Below are 16,170 nucleotides of genomic sequence, written 5' to 3' on the forward strand. Positions count from 1 at the left end.
TGACAAGTAAGGTAGGCCTAAAGGGATAGTAAAACCCTTTTGACCTTGCAGAGAAGAAAAGAGAGTGTGAAGAGAATTGCTGATTCAGGAAGGAAAATTTTCCTGAAGAGTCAAATGCTCAGGTTACCCTTCCCTCCTAGGCAGCACTAATTTGGCTGACAGGTACCAAGCCCTAGTTAATCTAAGCTGACACTGACCTTGCTGGCATTACCTATAAAATACCCTCATACAAATTTTACTCAAATAATTATTCCAGCAGTTCATACACGGAAAGGTGTTCATCAAAAAAGCCAATTAATTCTCTTTCAGGGAAAATTCACCAATCTTTTGCTACTAAGGAGGGAAAAATTTAGCTAGTCTTTAAAAATTGATTGGCTTTGATTTTAGCGGGAAGAAGTGGCTCAATGGAACCAGCATACATTGGTTATAGGGAGCTGTTTGACAATTCTGTAAGTTGCAGATGACTGAGGGAGACGTGAAATAATTATTGTATTCAAATATATGTTAATTCTGACTTATAGAGGAATACCCACAGTTAGCTGTAGGGAAAAATGATATTGCCTGCATCATTTCAATATTTGTAGTATTGAAATATCTCTTTTTTTTAATTCACTTTTGAAGTTGTTATGATATCTGTTAGGCTCTGTCATTCACTAATGGGTTAAAGAAATTTTTAATGTGTTCATTTTTATATCAGTATGAGCATTATAATGTTACCTTTAAAAATCTTTGAATAATTTGAGTGTTTTAAGGTCACATATTTATAAATATCCATTATCTTTTTGAATAGTTTCCTTATAAATCCTAATTTTAAATCATCAAGGTTGCATATTTCTTTTTCATTTGTTTACTTACTCTTTTTAATTGAATATCTAATATATTACAGACACAGTACTAGTATACTCAAACTTTACTGATAATTATATTATGTGACGCTATCCTTGCTAAAATGCAGCTAAGATTTTTGTATAGGAATTATGTCACATAAACAGATAAATTACAATGCATAAGAGTAAGTGTTAAAGGACAGTAAAGAATAAAATGCTTTCAAGGAGAACAAAATAAAATGAAACAGCCAATTCACTTTTGGGCCTTGGGAAAGGTATAAAACATGAGGTCAGATTTAAAATGTGTTTTCAAAATAATATTTCATTGAAAAGGTGAGAAGGACTGCAGATAAGGTGTACACTGTTGAATTTATATTTGTACTTTTGCAAAGAACTTTATCAAGACCTTTAACTTCTAGAATTAAATGTCATAAAAAGACTGCAATAATACAAAGGGACCAACCCAGCACTATTTTTCACACTTGACAGATTTAGAATTTAAAGCACCAGAGAAGTTAAGTGAATTGCAAAAGGTCACACAGCTAGATGGTAAAAGAGTCAAAACTAAAGTTTTACCATTTCTATTCTTTCTTACTCAAAAGAATATTGACATTCTTAGGCATAAGGAATCAGAGCAGACATGGCTGAAACACTCAAAGAATAAAAAAAAAAAGCACAATCATAGAGCTAAGCAATTACATGGTGTGTTAACATACTAGGGTTGCCACAAGAAACACCATGGAATGGAGGACTTCAACAACAGAAATGAATTTCTCACAGTTCTGGAGTCTAGAAGTCTGAGGTCAAGGTTTGGCAGAGTTGATTTTATTCTGAGGTTCCTCTCCCTGGTTTGTAGATGGCCTTCTCTCATCTATTCCTTGCCTTCACATGGTCTTTCCTGTGTGCTCATGAATCTCTAGTGTCTTTCTGTACATCTAATTTTTTTCCATCTTATAAGGACAAAATCAGATTGAATTAGTGCCCACTTAATGGTCTCATTTTAACTTAATCATATCTTTACAGTTTCTGTCTCCAAGTATAGTCACATTCTAAAGTACTAGAAGTTAAAGCTTCAATGTAAAAATTTGAGGGGACATTATTCAGACCATGACACTTGATTTCTTCACACAGTGTGAGAAAAAAAAAATAGAGTTAAATCAGTTAAGAAGATAAATGGTAAAAATATATTATCTGGGATTTATTCTGTTAAATCTAGAAGCTCATCAGATCCCGGGGAATAGACTGCAGTACAGCTTATTTGCACTGGGTAGAAAGCCTGATAAATGCAGAAGAGTTATATATTTCCAGGTAGGACAGCAGGGCAACTTTCCCCACTGTAAGCTCCCAGATGCCATGGAAAATTAATCAGCAATACATTACAAAGAGTGAGTCTAATAAATGAAAACAACTTTATTTGTTTAACAATATACCTAAGATGTAGTCTTGTAAGAAGAAAAATTTTAAAATTGAACATAAAAAAATTACATTTGTTTCATTTTATCTAAAGAACAGTCTACTCATTGTATTTTGTACTAAAATTGCTTGCTCTTAATACTGATCATACTTCAACATACTTTAGGTCTATAAACAAACATTTCTTTCTTAAAAAAATGTTTAACTGTTGTTTTCTAAAGTCATTATGACAAAAGAACCACTTTTTTTCTAAGCATTATCAAGCCAGTCACTAAAGGAAACTTCATTATGTCCAGCTTTATTGAGTTAAACTAGAAAAATTAAAATTGCATGTATTTAAGGTATACAATATGACACTTCGGTATACATTTGTGTGGCAAAATAATTACTATAGTAAAGCTAATTAAGATATTTATCACTTCACATAGTTACTTTTTTATTTTGGTGAGAACAATTAAGATCTACTCTATTATAAAAATGGACACGTGAACACTATATAAACTTATTAACCAATGTCACCCCAATGAATTTAATAAAAAGAAAAAAGATCTACTCTTTTATCAAATTTCAAGTATACAATACAGTATTATTATTAACATAACCACTGTGCTACACTTTAGCTCTTTGGAATTTATTCATCCTGCATAACTAAAACTGAATAACGTTTGCCCCTTTCTGCCAACCTCTGATTCCTTCAGCCCTGGTAAACATCATTCTGCTCTCTGCTTCTATAAGTTTGATTTTTAAGATTCCATATTTAAATGACAACAAGCAGAATGTGTCCTTTCATGTTTGTTTTATTTTCTTATCCTTTCTTACAGGATCATCCATAGTGTTTCAAAGAGCAAAATTTCTTTCCTTTCTAAGAATGAACTATATATAATATACTATATGTTCTATAACATATGTATATATATTTTTTACCTAATAAACTGTCTAAGAACACTTAGATTAACTCCAATTCTTGGCCATTAAAAATAATGCTGAGGTGAACATGGGGTTCAGAAGTTTTGAGATAGTAAAATTTCATTTCCTTTCATACTTAGAAGTGGGATTGCTGAGTCATCTGTTAGTTTTATTTTTAATTTTTTGAAGAGCTTCCACGTTGTTTTCCATAGAGGCTGTACTAATTTACATTGCCACTAACAGTGTACTAGGGTTTTTCTTCCCTTTTCTTCACATCTGCTTCAATGTTTATCTTTTTTCTTTTAAAAATATCCATTTCTACAGGTGTGAGGTGATATCTCATTGTGGTTTTGATTATTAATTCCCTGAAAATTAGTGATATTGAGCACCTTATTATATACCTGTTGATTATTTGTATGTCTTCTGATGAAAAATGTCTATTCAGGTCCTTTGATCATTTTAACTGAATTTTTTTGCCATTGTGATATATTTTTTATATATTTTGGATATTAACCCCTTATCAGATGTAGGGTTGCAAATATTTTCCCCATTTCATAATTTATTTCTTTCCTTTGTTGATTATTTCTTTTGCTGTACAAAAGCTTTTATTTTGAACCAATCCTATTTGTCTTTATTTTATTTTTTAATTTTTTGCTTGTGTTTTGATGATTATATCCAAAAAAATCGGTTCTGGTCAAAGTGCATTGTAGGTAAATACAACACTCACCACTTTTCATAACCACATCAAAATTACAACTAAAATACATAATAACCATTTCTCATAACCACCTGAAATTGAGCTGAATGTAAGTTCTGTAGAATTAAAGAGAATTAAAGAGGAAGCCATATCAAGAATGGTAAGAGCGGTAAAGGTGCAGAGATGCAGAATTGACAGATTCCACACTTACATGTGGTAGATAAATATTAGAGAGATATCATAGCTGTGGAGGTTTCTTTTAAGGAGCAAAGAGTCCCAGAACTGCAAGAGACCTGTCCATTGCAGGGTTCCAGTGGTAGGAAGAGAAGTCCCCATAACTTCTGGTTGTAAAAACAAGCAAGGATTGAAGATTAGAGAGATGGAGCCTGCTGAAGTCCAAGCAATTCCTCTTAAAGGGCCCATGAAGGGACAAACTTGGACTCACTCCCTTGGAGCTTTAGCATGGGGGCAGTAGCTTGAACAGTACCAGAAACATATGGGGAGGAACTGAACTGTCCAGCACCAGGACAAGGGGTAGAAAAGCATCTTTCTCCCAGACAGGACTGTTGGCAGAGGGCATTGTTCCTTTAATGAACTCTGAGCCCACAGAGCCAGCAGGGGGATGCTATATCTGAGAATCCATCAACCTGTCTTACACTGGTTGTCCTACCCTGGTGATTCCCTGAGGCCCCACTCCACACAACTTTTAGGCCCACCCAAGCTGTTTCCAGTGGCTTTTCCATACAAGTGACTTATCTTGGCTCATGCTTCAAGTTTTTTTCTAAAAATTTCTCAAAAAAGCAGTATCTGACCTCAGTGAGCCCAGAACATTTTGATAAATGGCCCCAGGCCAGGTACTGGTAGCAGTTGAAATTGGTTCATAGCTGGCCTTCCCAGAGCTTCCTCAAGACCAGCATATGTAGCACTCATTTAGAGATCTATTTGTTGCTTATGCTGGGTAACCCTGGCAGGACACAGATGGTGGCCAGAGCATTTCAGGAGATCCCAGAGATAGCACAGCCAATGGACAACTTCAGACCACATAAAAGCAACACAAAGCAACCACTGTCACAAGCAATACAATCAAGGGGTGGATTTGGTGTGCATAAAAGCCCTAATAAAGTAAGTCTTGACCTGTGGGTGAGCCACAGCATGGTGATCCTCCATAGTGGTTAGAATCAGAGTTCAGTGTCAGAACCAGTCTTTGTGGCTGATTGGATGGTGGTAAATCTTTTTCATTAATGTGTCAACAGCAATTAAGGATTAAGTACAAGAATAAAGTATACACAGCCCAAATGAGCAGCACACCTTGAGTGCTCAGCTTGGGTGTTGGAGCAGGCAATGCCAATGGACTCTATAGGACACCTACTACATTAGGTCATTCTCTCAATTCTGGAGGACAAAGCAACTCTACCTAACACACAAAAACAAAAACAGGGAGACTGTCAAAGTGAAGAGACAAAGAAACATGTTCCTAAATGAAAGAACCAAATAAAACTCCAGAAAAAGAACAACAATAACAACAAAAAATAGAGACAAGCAATCTACTAGATGCAGTTTAAAACATTGGTTATTAGGATGTTCAATGAACTTATTGAGAACCTCAACAGCATAAAAAGGACCAGTCAGAAATAAAGAATATACTAACTGAAATAAAGAATAATATACAGGGAATAAATAGAAGAGTAGATGATGCCAAGAATCAAATCAGTGATTTGAGATATAAGAAAATCAAAGACACACAGAGAGACAGGAAAATAAATAAAGAAAAAAATAATTAGGATAGTATAAGGAGCACTGTCTGGGATAACTTCAAGCATACCAACATTTGCATTATAGAGATGACAGAAGGAGATGAGGGAAAGCAAAAAACTAAAAGCGTATTTGAAAAAAAAAAAAATAATGGCAAAAACTTCCTTAACCTGGTGAAGAAGATAGACATATATATGTCCAAGAGGTGGAGAGACTCTTAAACAAGATGACCACAAAGGTTCACCCCAAGACACATACCATATTTCCCCATGTATAAGACGCACCCTTTTCAAAAAAATTTGGGGTCTAAAAACTAGATGCATCTTATACAGTGGTCATAGATTTTTTTACTTGCATTTCCTGCGTTTTCAAGCAGATGAGGAATTGTATGAATTTTATGATGAATAAAACTTGAGTACAATGACTTTATTTATTACCTTTTTTTTAAAATTTCAGGCCCCAAAATTAAGGCGCATCTTATACATGGGAGCATCTTATACATGGGGAAATATGGTAATTAAATGGCAAAAGTTTAAAGACAAAGAGGGATTCTTGAAATCAGCCAGAGAAAAACAGTTAGTTACCTATAAGGAAACTCCTAAAAGACTGTCAGCTGATTTTCCAACAGAAACTTTGCAGGCCAGAAGGGATTGGCAAGAAATACTCCAAGTGATAAAAATTAAGATTTACAACTAAGATTACTCTACCCAACAATTCTATTTTTTTTAGAATAGAAAGATATATAAAAAGCTTCTCAGACAAGAAAAAACTAAGAGTTCATTACCATAAAACCAGTATTATATGAAATCTTTCAGAGTTTTCTTTAAGAAGAAGAAGAAAAAAAAAGATTATAAATATCAACAATAAAAAAATAAATACATATCTATCAACAATTAAATCTAAAAAACAAAATAAACAAACAAGAACAGAATAGACATTTTGATGGTTGACAAATGGGAGGGGGGCTTAGACGGATGGGTGAAAAAGGTGAAGAAATTAAGAAGTACAAATTGGTTGTTACAGAATAATTATAAAGATATAAAATATAGCATGGGGAATATAGTAAATACTATTCTAATAACTATGTACAGTGTCAGATGAGTGCAAGATTCATTAGGATGATCAGTTAGTTATAGACTGTCTAATCACTGGGATATACACTTGAAACTAATATAATAATGTATGTCAACTATAATTGAAAATAAAAAATAATTAAAAATGAGAAAATAAAGAAAAATCACTGCTGAGACAAATATCAAGATTTTTTTCCAGCCCTGGCAGGCTGGCTCAGTGGAAGAGTGTCAGCTCAGCGTGTGGAGGTCTCAGGTTTGAGTCTCAGTCAAGGCACACAGGAGAAGTGACTGTCTGCTTTTTCATCCCTCCCCTTTCTCACTTTCCCTTTTGTCTCTGTCTTTTCTTTCTCCACAACCATGGCTCCAATGGTTCAAGCAAGTTGGCCCAAGGCATTGAGAATGGCTCCATGGCCTCACTTCAGGCACTGAAATAGCCCTGTTGCCAAGCAACGAGCAGCAGTGCCAGATGGACAGAGCATCGCCCTATAGGGAATTTGCCAGGTGGATCCCAGTCAGTGTACATGCAGTAGTCTGTCTCTCTGTCTCCCTGCCTACCTGCCTCTCACTTAATTAAAAAAAAAAAAAAGATACCTTCCTTATATTTTCTTTAGCGGCTTTAAAATTTTAAGTCTTATGATTAAGTCTTAATCCATTTTGAGTTGATTTTTGTATATTGTATGAGATGGGAGTCCACTTTCATTCCTCTGCTTGTGGATATTCACTATTTTGCAATACCATTTGTTGAAGAAAATATCAATAGTGTGGTTTTGTAACTATTGTGTGTTTTCGTCATTCTGTAGAAAAAAAGGTGGTTAAAGATCTCTGTTCCATTGGAGTATGTGTTTATACTTATACCATCAATATATTGTTTTGCTTACAACAGCTTCATGGAATATTTTAAAATTCAGCTCTATTCTTTCTCAAAATTGGCTCGACTATTTGGGGTCTTTTGTAGTACTATATAAACTTTAAGATAATTTTTTTCTATTTCTGTGACAAATAAATTTGGAATTTTGATAGAGATCACATTGACTCTATAGATCACTTTGGGTAGTATTAACATTTTAACAATATTAATTATTCTAATTCAAGAACACAGGATATCTATTTCTTTATTTGTCTTCTTTAATTTTTTAAAATTTTTTGTATAATTTCCAAAGTATAGATATATCACTTTCTTGGTTAAATTTATTCCTTTCTTAACAGAATTAATTGGGTCACACTAGTTTACAAAATCACACAGGTTTCAGGTGCATGATTCTACAACACATCATTGTATACCATGTTCAGTGTTCACCCCTTCCCCAACTCATCTTCATCTTCTCACAGTTTCTTTCACCTCTCCCCACCGCAATCATCACATTGTTGTCTGTCTGCAAATTTTTTTCTCTTTTTTGATCTATTTTTGCCCAATTTCTCTCCCACCTCAGTATTTAATATTTTTTATGCTACTACAAAAAATTATTTTCTTAACTCATTTTAAATGGTGCATTTTAGTATGTATAAGCACCACTGAATAGTGCAAATTTACTGAATTTGTTATTAGGTCTAATAGTTTTTGGAAGAATCTTTATGCTATTCTATATATATAATATCATATCATCTGCAAACAAAGATAATTTTATATCTTCCTTTTTGACTTGGATGCCTTTTCCTTCTTTCTCTCTCTCTCTCTCTCTCTCTCTTTCTTTAATTTTTGTCATTTTTCTCTTTTTTAAAATTAACATTTCTTTTTTATTTAGACAATTAATTTTAACAGGGTGACATTGATTAATTAGGGTACATAGATTCAGAGAAAACATCTCCAGGTCATTTTGACATTTGATTATGTTGTATACCCATCACCCAAAGTCAAATTGTCTTCCATCACCTTCTATCTGGTTTTCTTTGTGCCTCTGCCCTCCTCCCACCCCCTTCCTCTTCTCCTTTTCCCTCCCCGTGGTAACCACCACACTCTTGTCCATGTTCATGAGTCTCATTTTTGTGTCCCACTTATGTATGGAATCATACATTTCTTGGTTTTTTCTAATTTACTTATTTCATTCAGTATAATGTTATCCAGCTTCATCCATGTTGTTGTAAATGATCCTATGATATCATTTCTTATGGCTGAGTAGTATTCCATAGTATATATATACCACATCTTTATCTGATCTTCTATTGAAGGGCTTTTTGGTTGTTTCCATGTCTTGGCCACTGTGAACAATGCTGCAATGAACATGGGGCTGCATATGTCTTTATGTACCAGTGATTTTGAGTTTCGGGGCTATATACTTAGTACAAGGATTGCTGGGTCATATGGTTGCTCTATTCTTAATTTTTTTGAGGAATCACCATACTTTCTTCCATAATGGTTGTACTACATTACATTCCCACCAACAGTGGATGAGGGTTCCTTTTTCTCCACAGCCTCTCCAATACTTGTTATTATAATACCTGTCTTGTTGATAATAGCTAATCTAACAGGTGTGAGGTGGAATCTCATTGTAGTTTTGATTTGCATTTCTCTAATAGATAATGAAGATGAGCATCTTTTCATATATCTGTTGGCCATTTGTGTTTCTTCCTGGGAGATGTGTCTGTTCATGTCCTCTTTTCATTTTTTTATTGGATTGTTTGCTTGTCTGTTGTTGAGTTTTGTAAGTTCTTTGTATATTTTGGATATTAGGCTTTATCTAAGCTGTTGTTTGAAAATATCTCTTGTTTAGTTGGCTGTCTGTTTGTTTTGTTGTCAGTTTCTCTTGCTGTGCAAAAACTTCTTAGTCTGATGTAGTCCCATTCATTTGTCTTTGCCTTCACTTTCCTTGCCTTTGGAGTCAAATTCATAAAGTGCTCTTTATGACCAAGGTCCATGAGTTTAGTACTTATATTTTCTTTTATGTAATTTATTGTTTTGGGTCTTATATTTAGGTCTTAGATCCATTTTGAATTAATTTTAGTACAAAGGGAAAAACTGTAGTTGAATTTAATTCTTTTGCATGTGACTTTCAATTTTTCTCAGCACCATTTATTGAAGAGGCTTTCTTTTCTCCATTGTGTGTTGTTGGCCATTTTATCAAAGATTATTTGACCACATATATGGGTTTTTATTTCTGGGCTCTCTATTCTGTTCCATTGGTCTGAGTGTCTATTTTTCTGCCAGTACCATGCTGTTTTGATTATTGTGCCTCTATAATATGATTTGAAGTCAATTATTGTAATGCACCCAGCTTTGATCTTTTTCCATAGGCTTACTTTGGCTATTCAGGGTTTTTTATAGTTCCATATAAACCTGATGATTTTTTTTATTTTTTTAAAAAATGACTTTGAAATTTTGATGAGAATTGCATTAAATTTGTATATCGCTTTGGGTAATATGATCATTTTGACTATATTTATTCTTCTTATCCAAGAACAAGGAATGTTTTCCATTTCATTGTATCTTTTTAAATTTCCCTTAACAATGCTTTGTAGTTTTTATTATATAAGTCCTTTACATTCTTTGTTATGTTTATTCCTAGGTATTTTATTTTTTTTGTTGCAACCATAAAGGGGACTATTTTTTTAGTTTGTTTCCTGATGTTTCATTGTTGGCACATAGGAAGGCAATAGACTTCTGTATATTGATTTTGTATCCTGTGACCTTACTGTATTGGTTTATTGTTTTTAATAGTCTTTTTGTGGAGTCTTTGGGGTTTTTGATGTATAAGATCATATCATCTGCAAAAAGTGATAACCTTTATTTCTTCTTTTCTAATATGAATGCCTTTTATTTCTTTCTGTTGTCTGATTGCTCTGGCGAGAACCTCTAGTACCATATTAAATAAGAGTGGAGAGAGTGGACAACCCTGTCTTGTTCCTGATTTAAGGGAGAAATTCCTCAGTTTTATGTCATTTAATATGATGTTAGCTGATGTTTTGTCATAAATGGCCTTTAATTATGTTGAGATATTTTCCTTCTATACCCATTTTGTTGAGTGTTTTAAACATAAAATGGTGTTATATTTTATCAAATGTCTTTTTTGTATCTATTGATAGGATCATATGGTTTTTGTTCTTTGTTTTGTTGATATGGTGCATTATGTTAACTGTTCTACATATGTTGAACCATCCTTGTGGTTCCATGATGAATTACTTTTTAATGTATTGTTGTATTTTATTAGCTAGTATTTTGTTTAGTATTTTAGCATCTATATTCATTAGAGATATTGGTCTGTACTTTTCTTTCTTTGTGCTGTCCTTGCCAGGTTTTGGTATGAGGGTTATTTTTTTTTTCACTAATTGCTAAGACTTTCCCTACTATGATAAATAGAGGTGGTGATAGTAGACATCCTGATTTCAGAAAAAAAACTTTTAGCTTTTTACTTCTGCATATGATTTTAGCTGTGAGTTTGTCATATACCCCTTTTATTATCTTGAGATTCATTACTTCTATACATAATTTGTTGAGAGCTTTTATCATAAAAGATATTGTTTTTAAATGTTTTTTCTTCATCTATATATGATTCTTATTCTTCATCCTGTTAATGTGGTGCATCACAGTTTTTTATTTGAATTTTTGAACCATCCTTACATGCTAGGAATAAAGCCTACTTTATCATGTTGTATGATTTTTCTATTGTGTTGTTAAATTCTGTTTGCTAATGTTTTGTTGAAAAGTTATTTGATCCTGAGGTTTACTTTTTTTGGTAGTTATTTGTTACAAATTTAATAACTTTACTCATTATTGGTCTGTTTAAATTATTCTTACTTCATAATTCCATTTTGGTAGGTTGTGTATTCTGTTCCAGAAATTATTCCATTTGTCCTACATTATCCAAATGTTAGCATATGATTATTTATAGCAGTCTCATGACTATTTGTATTACTATTCTATCAGTTACAACATCTCTTGTTTCATTTATAGTTGCATTTTTCTCATGTTTTCTTAGTTATTCTAGTAAAATTTTTAACAATTTTTCAAAAAAGCCCTTAGTTTTGTTGATTCTTTCTATTATTTTTTATTCTCTATTTTATTTATTTCTGCAATAATCTTTCTATAATTTTATGTTGTTAACTTTGAGCTTAGATTTTTATTTTTCTAGTTCTGTGAAGTGCATAGTTAGGTTGTTTATATGAGATATATTTTGTTGTTGTTGCTGTTCTTAATATAGGCAGTTATTACTACAAACTTTCCTCTTAAAACTGTTTTTGCTCTATCCCATTAGTTTTGGTCTTTTGTGTTTCCATTTTTGTTTATTTCAATAGATTTGTTTTTTTTTTCCTTTTTATTACTTCTCTGAACCATGGATTGTTCATGAGTATGTTTTTGACCCTTAAATAGATAGTGAAACTGAGAACTCACTATGTTTTCACCTTCTCATGCGAGAAGTCAAAGGTATCTCTCAGCACTGAGTTGTGCCATCTTGGGAGTGGGATGGTATGTGTAAAGTGATTCTATCTTTCTTACTTTCTTCAGGGAATTTGTTCTCGGATTATTTTGCTCTAATTTGTGTTGGGATCTTTCTGCTGGAATTTCAGGCTCCCACACAGGTATGCTCTTCCACGAACACTTGTCAGATTTGGTTTCCTCTTGGGAGGATAAGGGCTGAAAACTCTTATTCTGCTATCTTATTGATTTGTCTGTTCCCAAAGAAACTTTAAAATGCATCTTAGAAGTTGATTTCAACAATAATAGAAACAATGCAGGGCAAAAATTAATTATTTTAAGTAGGACAATTAAGTAGAGTGTTAGATTCCTATAACACAATAAAATGATGCGTATACCACTATTTTATAAAATTTTTTACTTATCTTAAAGTTCCTATTACTTGTCTATATGTTTTTATTATAATTAAATTTTATTTTATTGATTTTATAAATAATTATGTTTTAGCAATATCAAAATTGTGAGAACAATAGACATTTTTACTATAATCCATAAGGTCAATTGGCATTATATCAACTTAGCAAAAATATAATAAAAAAAGAGTTTAGGTGACATAATATCAATTCAACATCTATTTTAACCTTTCAATAACCATTACATACCTCAAATATAGAAATCACATAGGCCCTGGCCAGTTGGCTCAGCGGTAGAGCGTCAGCCTGGCATGCGGAAGACCAGGGTTCGATTCCCAGCCAGGGCACACAGGAGAAGCGCCCATTTGCTTCTCCACCCCCGCCCCCTCCTTCCTCTCTGTCTCTCTCTTCCCCTCCCGCAGCCAAGGCTCCATTGGAGCAAAGATGGCCCGGGCACTGGGGATGGCTCCTTGGCCTCTGCCTCAGGCGCTAGAGTGGCTCTGGTCCCGGCAGAGCGACGCCCTGGAGGGGCAGGGCATCACCCCCTGGTGGGCAGAGCGTTGCCCCTGGTGGGCGTGCCGGGTGGATCCCGGTCCGGCGCATGCGGGAGTCTGTCTGACTGTCTCTCCCCGTTTCCAGCTTCAGAAAAATACAAAAAAAAAAAAAAAACCAAAAAAAAGAAATCACATTATTGGTTACCAAGTACAAAAAAATTAATAAAATAAAGTTTTATACTCTTAGAACTTATCGTCTATGTAATAAAGAGATAGACAATGTATAAGTAAACAAATAAATGTATAAAGTACATGTTCTGAAAAATATTAACATTTTTAAATATTTTCCATCAATGACATCAAAAGGCAGCAAAAGAATTGAAAACAAAAGGGAAAATTTATCTCTTGGAATAAAGCTTTACTTACAGTTTTAAAGGAGTTAATAAAAAACTTATTTAGCCATTGTTTCAAATTTGGCACCAACAATTAATGTTGAGAACTTATATACACTTTTTCAAACATTAGGAAGACTCTGTTATTTTCCTGAAAGTAAGCTATATAGTGCTGAATGAGCTATTCAATGATCCTGTGATTAAAGTCACTATATCTAACGGCATTGGTGAGCCATGGTAATAGAGTGTTCGTGGAGATACTTTGTTTGATCCCATTAAATGGAACAGACAGTGAAACTGAATATAACTTATTTTCAGTATCTTTGGTGAATGCTTCTGACAGTGGAAAATGACAAAAATAAATCAGAGTAGAAAACCCAAAGCAGCAAACACTAGATAATAGCACTAACAGCCCTTTATGTGACGGGATTAGAGTGAGTTTTGCAGTCTCCTAAATGTTAAAAACTGGGTGAAAGAATATTCCAGGGCAATCTCACAGATTTGTGAAAAAGTATTTAAAATCACAGATTTTATTCAAAACTATAAACTGCCTATCCTTCTACCTTGGTAGTTTTTTGTTTGTTTGTTTGTTTGTTTATTTTTTTGGCAGAGACAGAGAGAGTCAGAGAGAGGGACAAATAGGGACAGACAGACAGGAAGGGAGAAAGATGAGAAACATCAATTCTTCGTTGCAGCTCCTTAGTTGTTCATTGATTGATTTCTTATATGTGCCTTGACCGGAGGGCTACAGCAGACCAAGTGACCCCTTGCTTGAGAAAGTGACCTTGGGCTCAAGCTGGTGAGCCTTGCTTAAACCAGATGAGCCTGTGCTCAAGCTGGCTACCTCAGGGTCTCAAACCTGGGTCCTCAACATCCCAGGCCGATGCTCTTTCCACTGCGCCACAGCCTGGACAGGCTACCTTGGTAGTTTTTATAATGTAACAGTAATCATACAATGTCAGTAACAATTAAGAACTAACTTTCATAGTGCACACATACCCTGTTTTACCATACTTGCTTTATCACATTTTTCAGATACTGTGTGTTTTATAAATTGAAGGTTTGTGGTAACCTTGCTTTGAGCAAGTCCATTAGCATTATTTTTTAAACATGCTCAGAAGATGGCTAGATTTTTTTTAGCAATACAGTATTTTTTAATTAATGTATATACATTGTCTTATTAGACTTAAATGCTACTGCCTATTTAATAAACTATAATATAGTTTAAACATAAATCCTATGTGTATTGGGAAAGCAAATATTTGTGTGACTCACTTTATTGTGATGGTTTCTTTACCGTGTTGCTCTGGATCTGAAGCTGCAATATCTCTGAAGTATGCCTGTACCTGTGCACATCAAACTAAGGGAACTAAAATTGCTTCATGGAGAATCAAGACAAATGTTTAAACACACAGGAAAAAAATCAAGTTGGCTTAACAGAGAACCATTTAATGCCTTTAAAGTGTTAAACAGTTTTCTAGAATGAGAGTTGAGTCAAGTTGTCCTCCTTATAAAGACAAAAGAATAGACATTTCAAAGCATCAGGGGATGTAATATCATCTTGGCAAATCTTCTGCATAACAAATTCAAATAGCCTCTAATATCCATAATAACATGATATATTTGATTAATAAGGCATTAGTCATTTCAGAATCAAGATAGGAAGTTCAATGCACCATTTTTATAACTGATTCTTTTTTTTTTTCCTTTTTTTTCTTCTTTAACAGGGGAGAGTGCGAACGCAGTCTCCCACTACCACAAATTATGCAGTCTAGTTTCCCACATTTGGGGAAATTGCAGGGGTCAGCACATCCGGAGTGCAATGGATAAGCCTCGCCCTGGGAAAACCACCTTCATGATCATGGTATCTCCCTTGCCAGGTAAGTATAATAACTAATTCTTTTGTTCTAGAAGGTTATCATGCCAGATCAGAATTAATTAGAATCTGACATTTATACAAGGCATTATGCTGACATCATAGCATTTGTGTATGAGCTTATCTGACCAAGACCTGAAGATATTGACCCTAGAATAGAAAGTCCCTCTGCTCACTCCTCTATTCATGATCATTCTATAAATAAGTCTCTGAACTTATCTAATCCATTAGATCACTCTACCTAATTTATGATGGTTGGCCTGTTTTATGTACCTCTACGTATGACTAGTTGGCTGGAAATATCTTGCTTAAATAATTTCTCAGATAAATAGAGGTCAATATCTGTTGATCCCTTAAGGAATTATTTTCTTGAGACCGAGTATTTGTATGTGGCTTTAACGGTTCAGCACATAGCAGATCGTTCAGTGAAGTTCTCAAATATAGACACTCATTTCCCCCTAGCATTTAGATATTCTACACTTAAGTGGGTTTTTTTAAACAACACTGTTGCAATTTGCTGGCTTTTCTCAATAAAATGTATCAATGTCTTTATAGGGTCGTAAAATGAAAGATAAAAGAACCCCTTACCATGGGATGTCACACTTGGCCTGGCTATTCTGGTGCCCAGTTATTTAGGCAAACACTAGTGTAAATGTTGCTGTGAAAGTATTTTGAAGATGTGATTATCATTTACAATCAGTAACTAAGTAAAGGAGATTACTTCTCATTTCAAATAGGTTATATCAGCTCCTGGGTTTAGAATAAGAAATTCTGTGTTGTATTGCGGGTAGATAGAGTTTCCACCCTTAGCTCTGAAAACATGCTCTTATATTCACTTCCAAAATTTACCTTAATGACTTTAAATATTTACTCCACTATGACTTAGGCATCTATACTCCATTTTATTTTATGCATTTTATATGTGTAGTGCATCAAGGACCTTTATTCCAGTAATTCAGGACCAACTGTCTAAACCAGTC

General features: G+C 34.0%; 1 non-coding gene across 1 annotated transcript; it reads right to left on the bottom strand.

Annotated features, from left to right (window-relative positions):
- Positions 1–15,040: 15,040 nt before the first annotated feature.
- LOC136309632 (U1 spliceosomal RNA) lies at positions 15,041–15,202 on the bottom strand. The gene has a single exon (XR_010726325.1). It is a non-coding gene; the product is annotated as a U1 spliceosomal RNA (small nuclear RNA).
- Positions 15,203–16,170: the final 968 nt, after the last annotated feature.

This window comes from Saccopteryx bilineata, chromosome 6, assembly GCF_036850765.1.
Source record: "Saccopteryx bilineata isolate mSacBil1 chromosome 6, mSacBil1_pri_phased_curated, whole genome shotgun sequence".
Taxonomy (NCBI): domain Eukaryota; kingdom Metazoa; phylum Chordata; class Mammalia; order Chiroptera; family Emballonuridae; genus Saccopteryx; species Saccopteryx bilineata.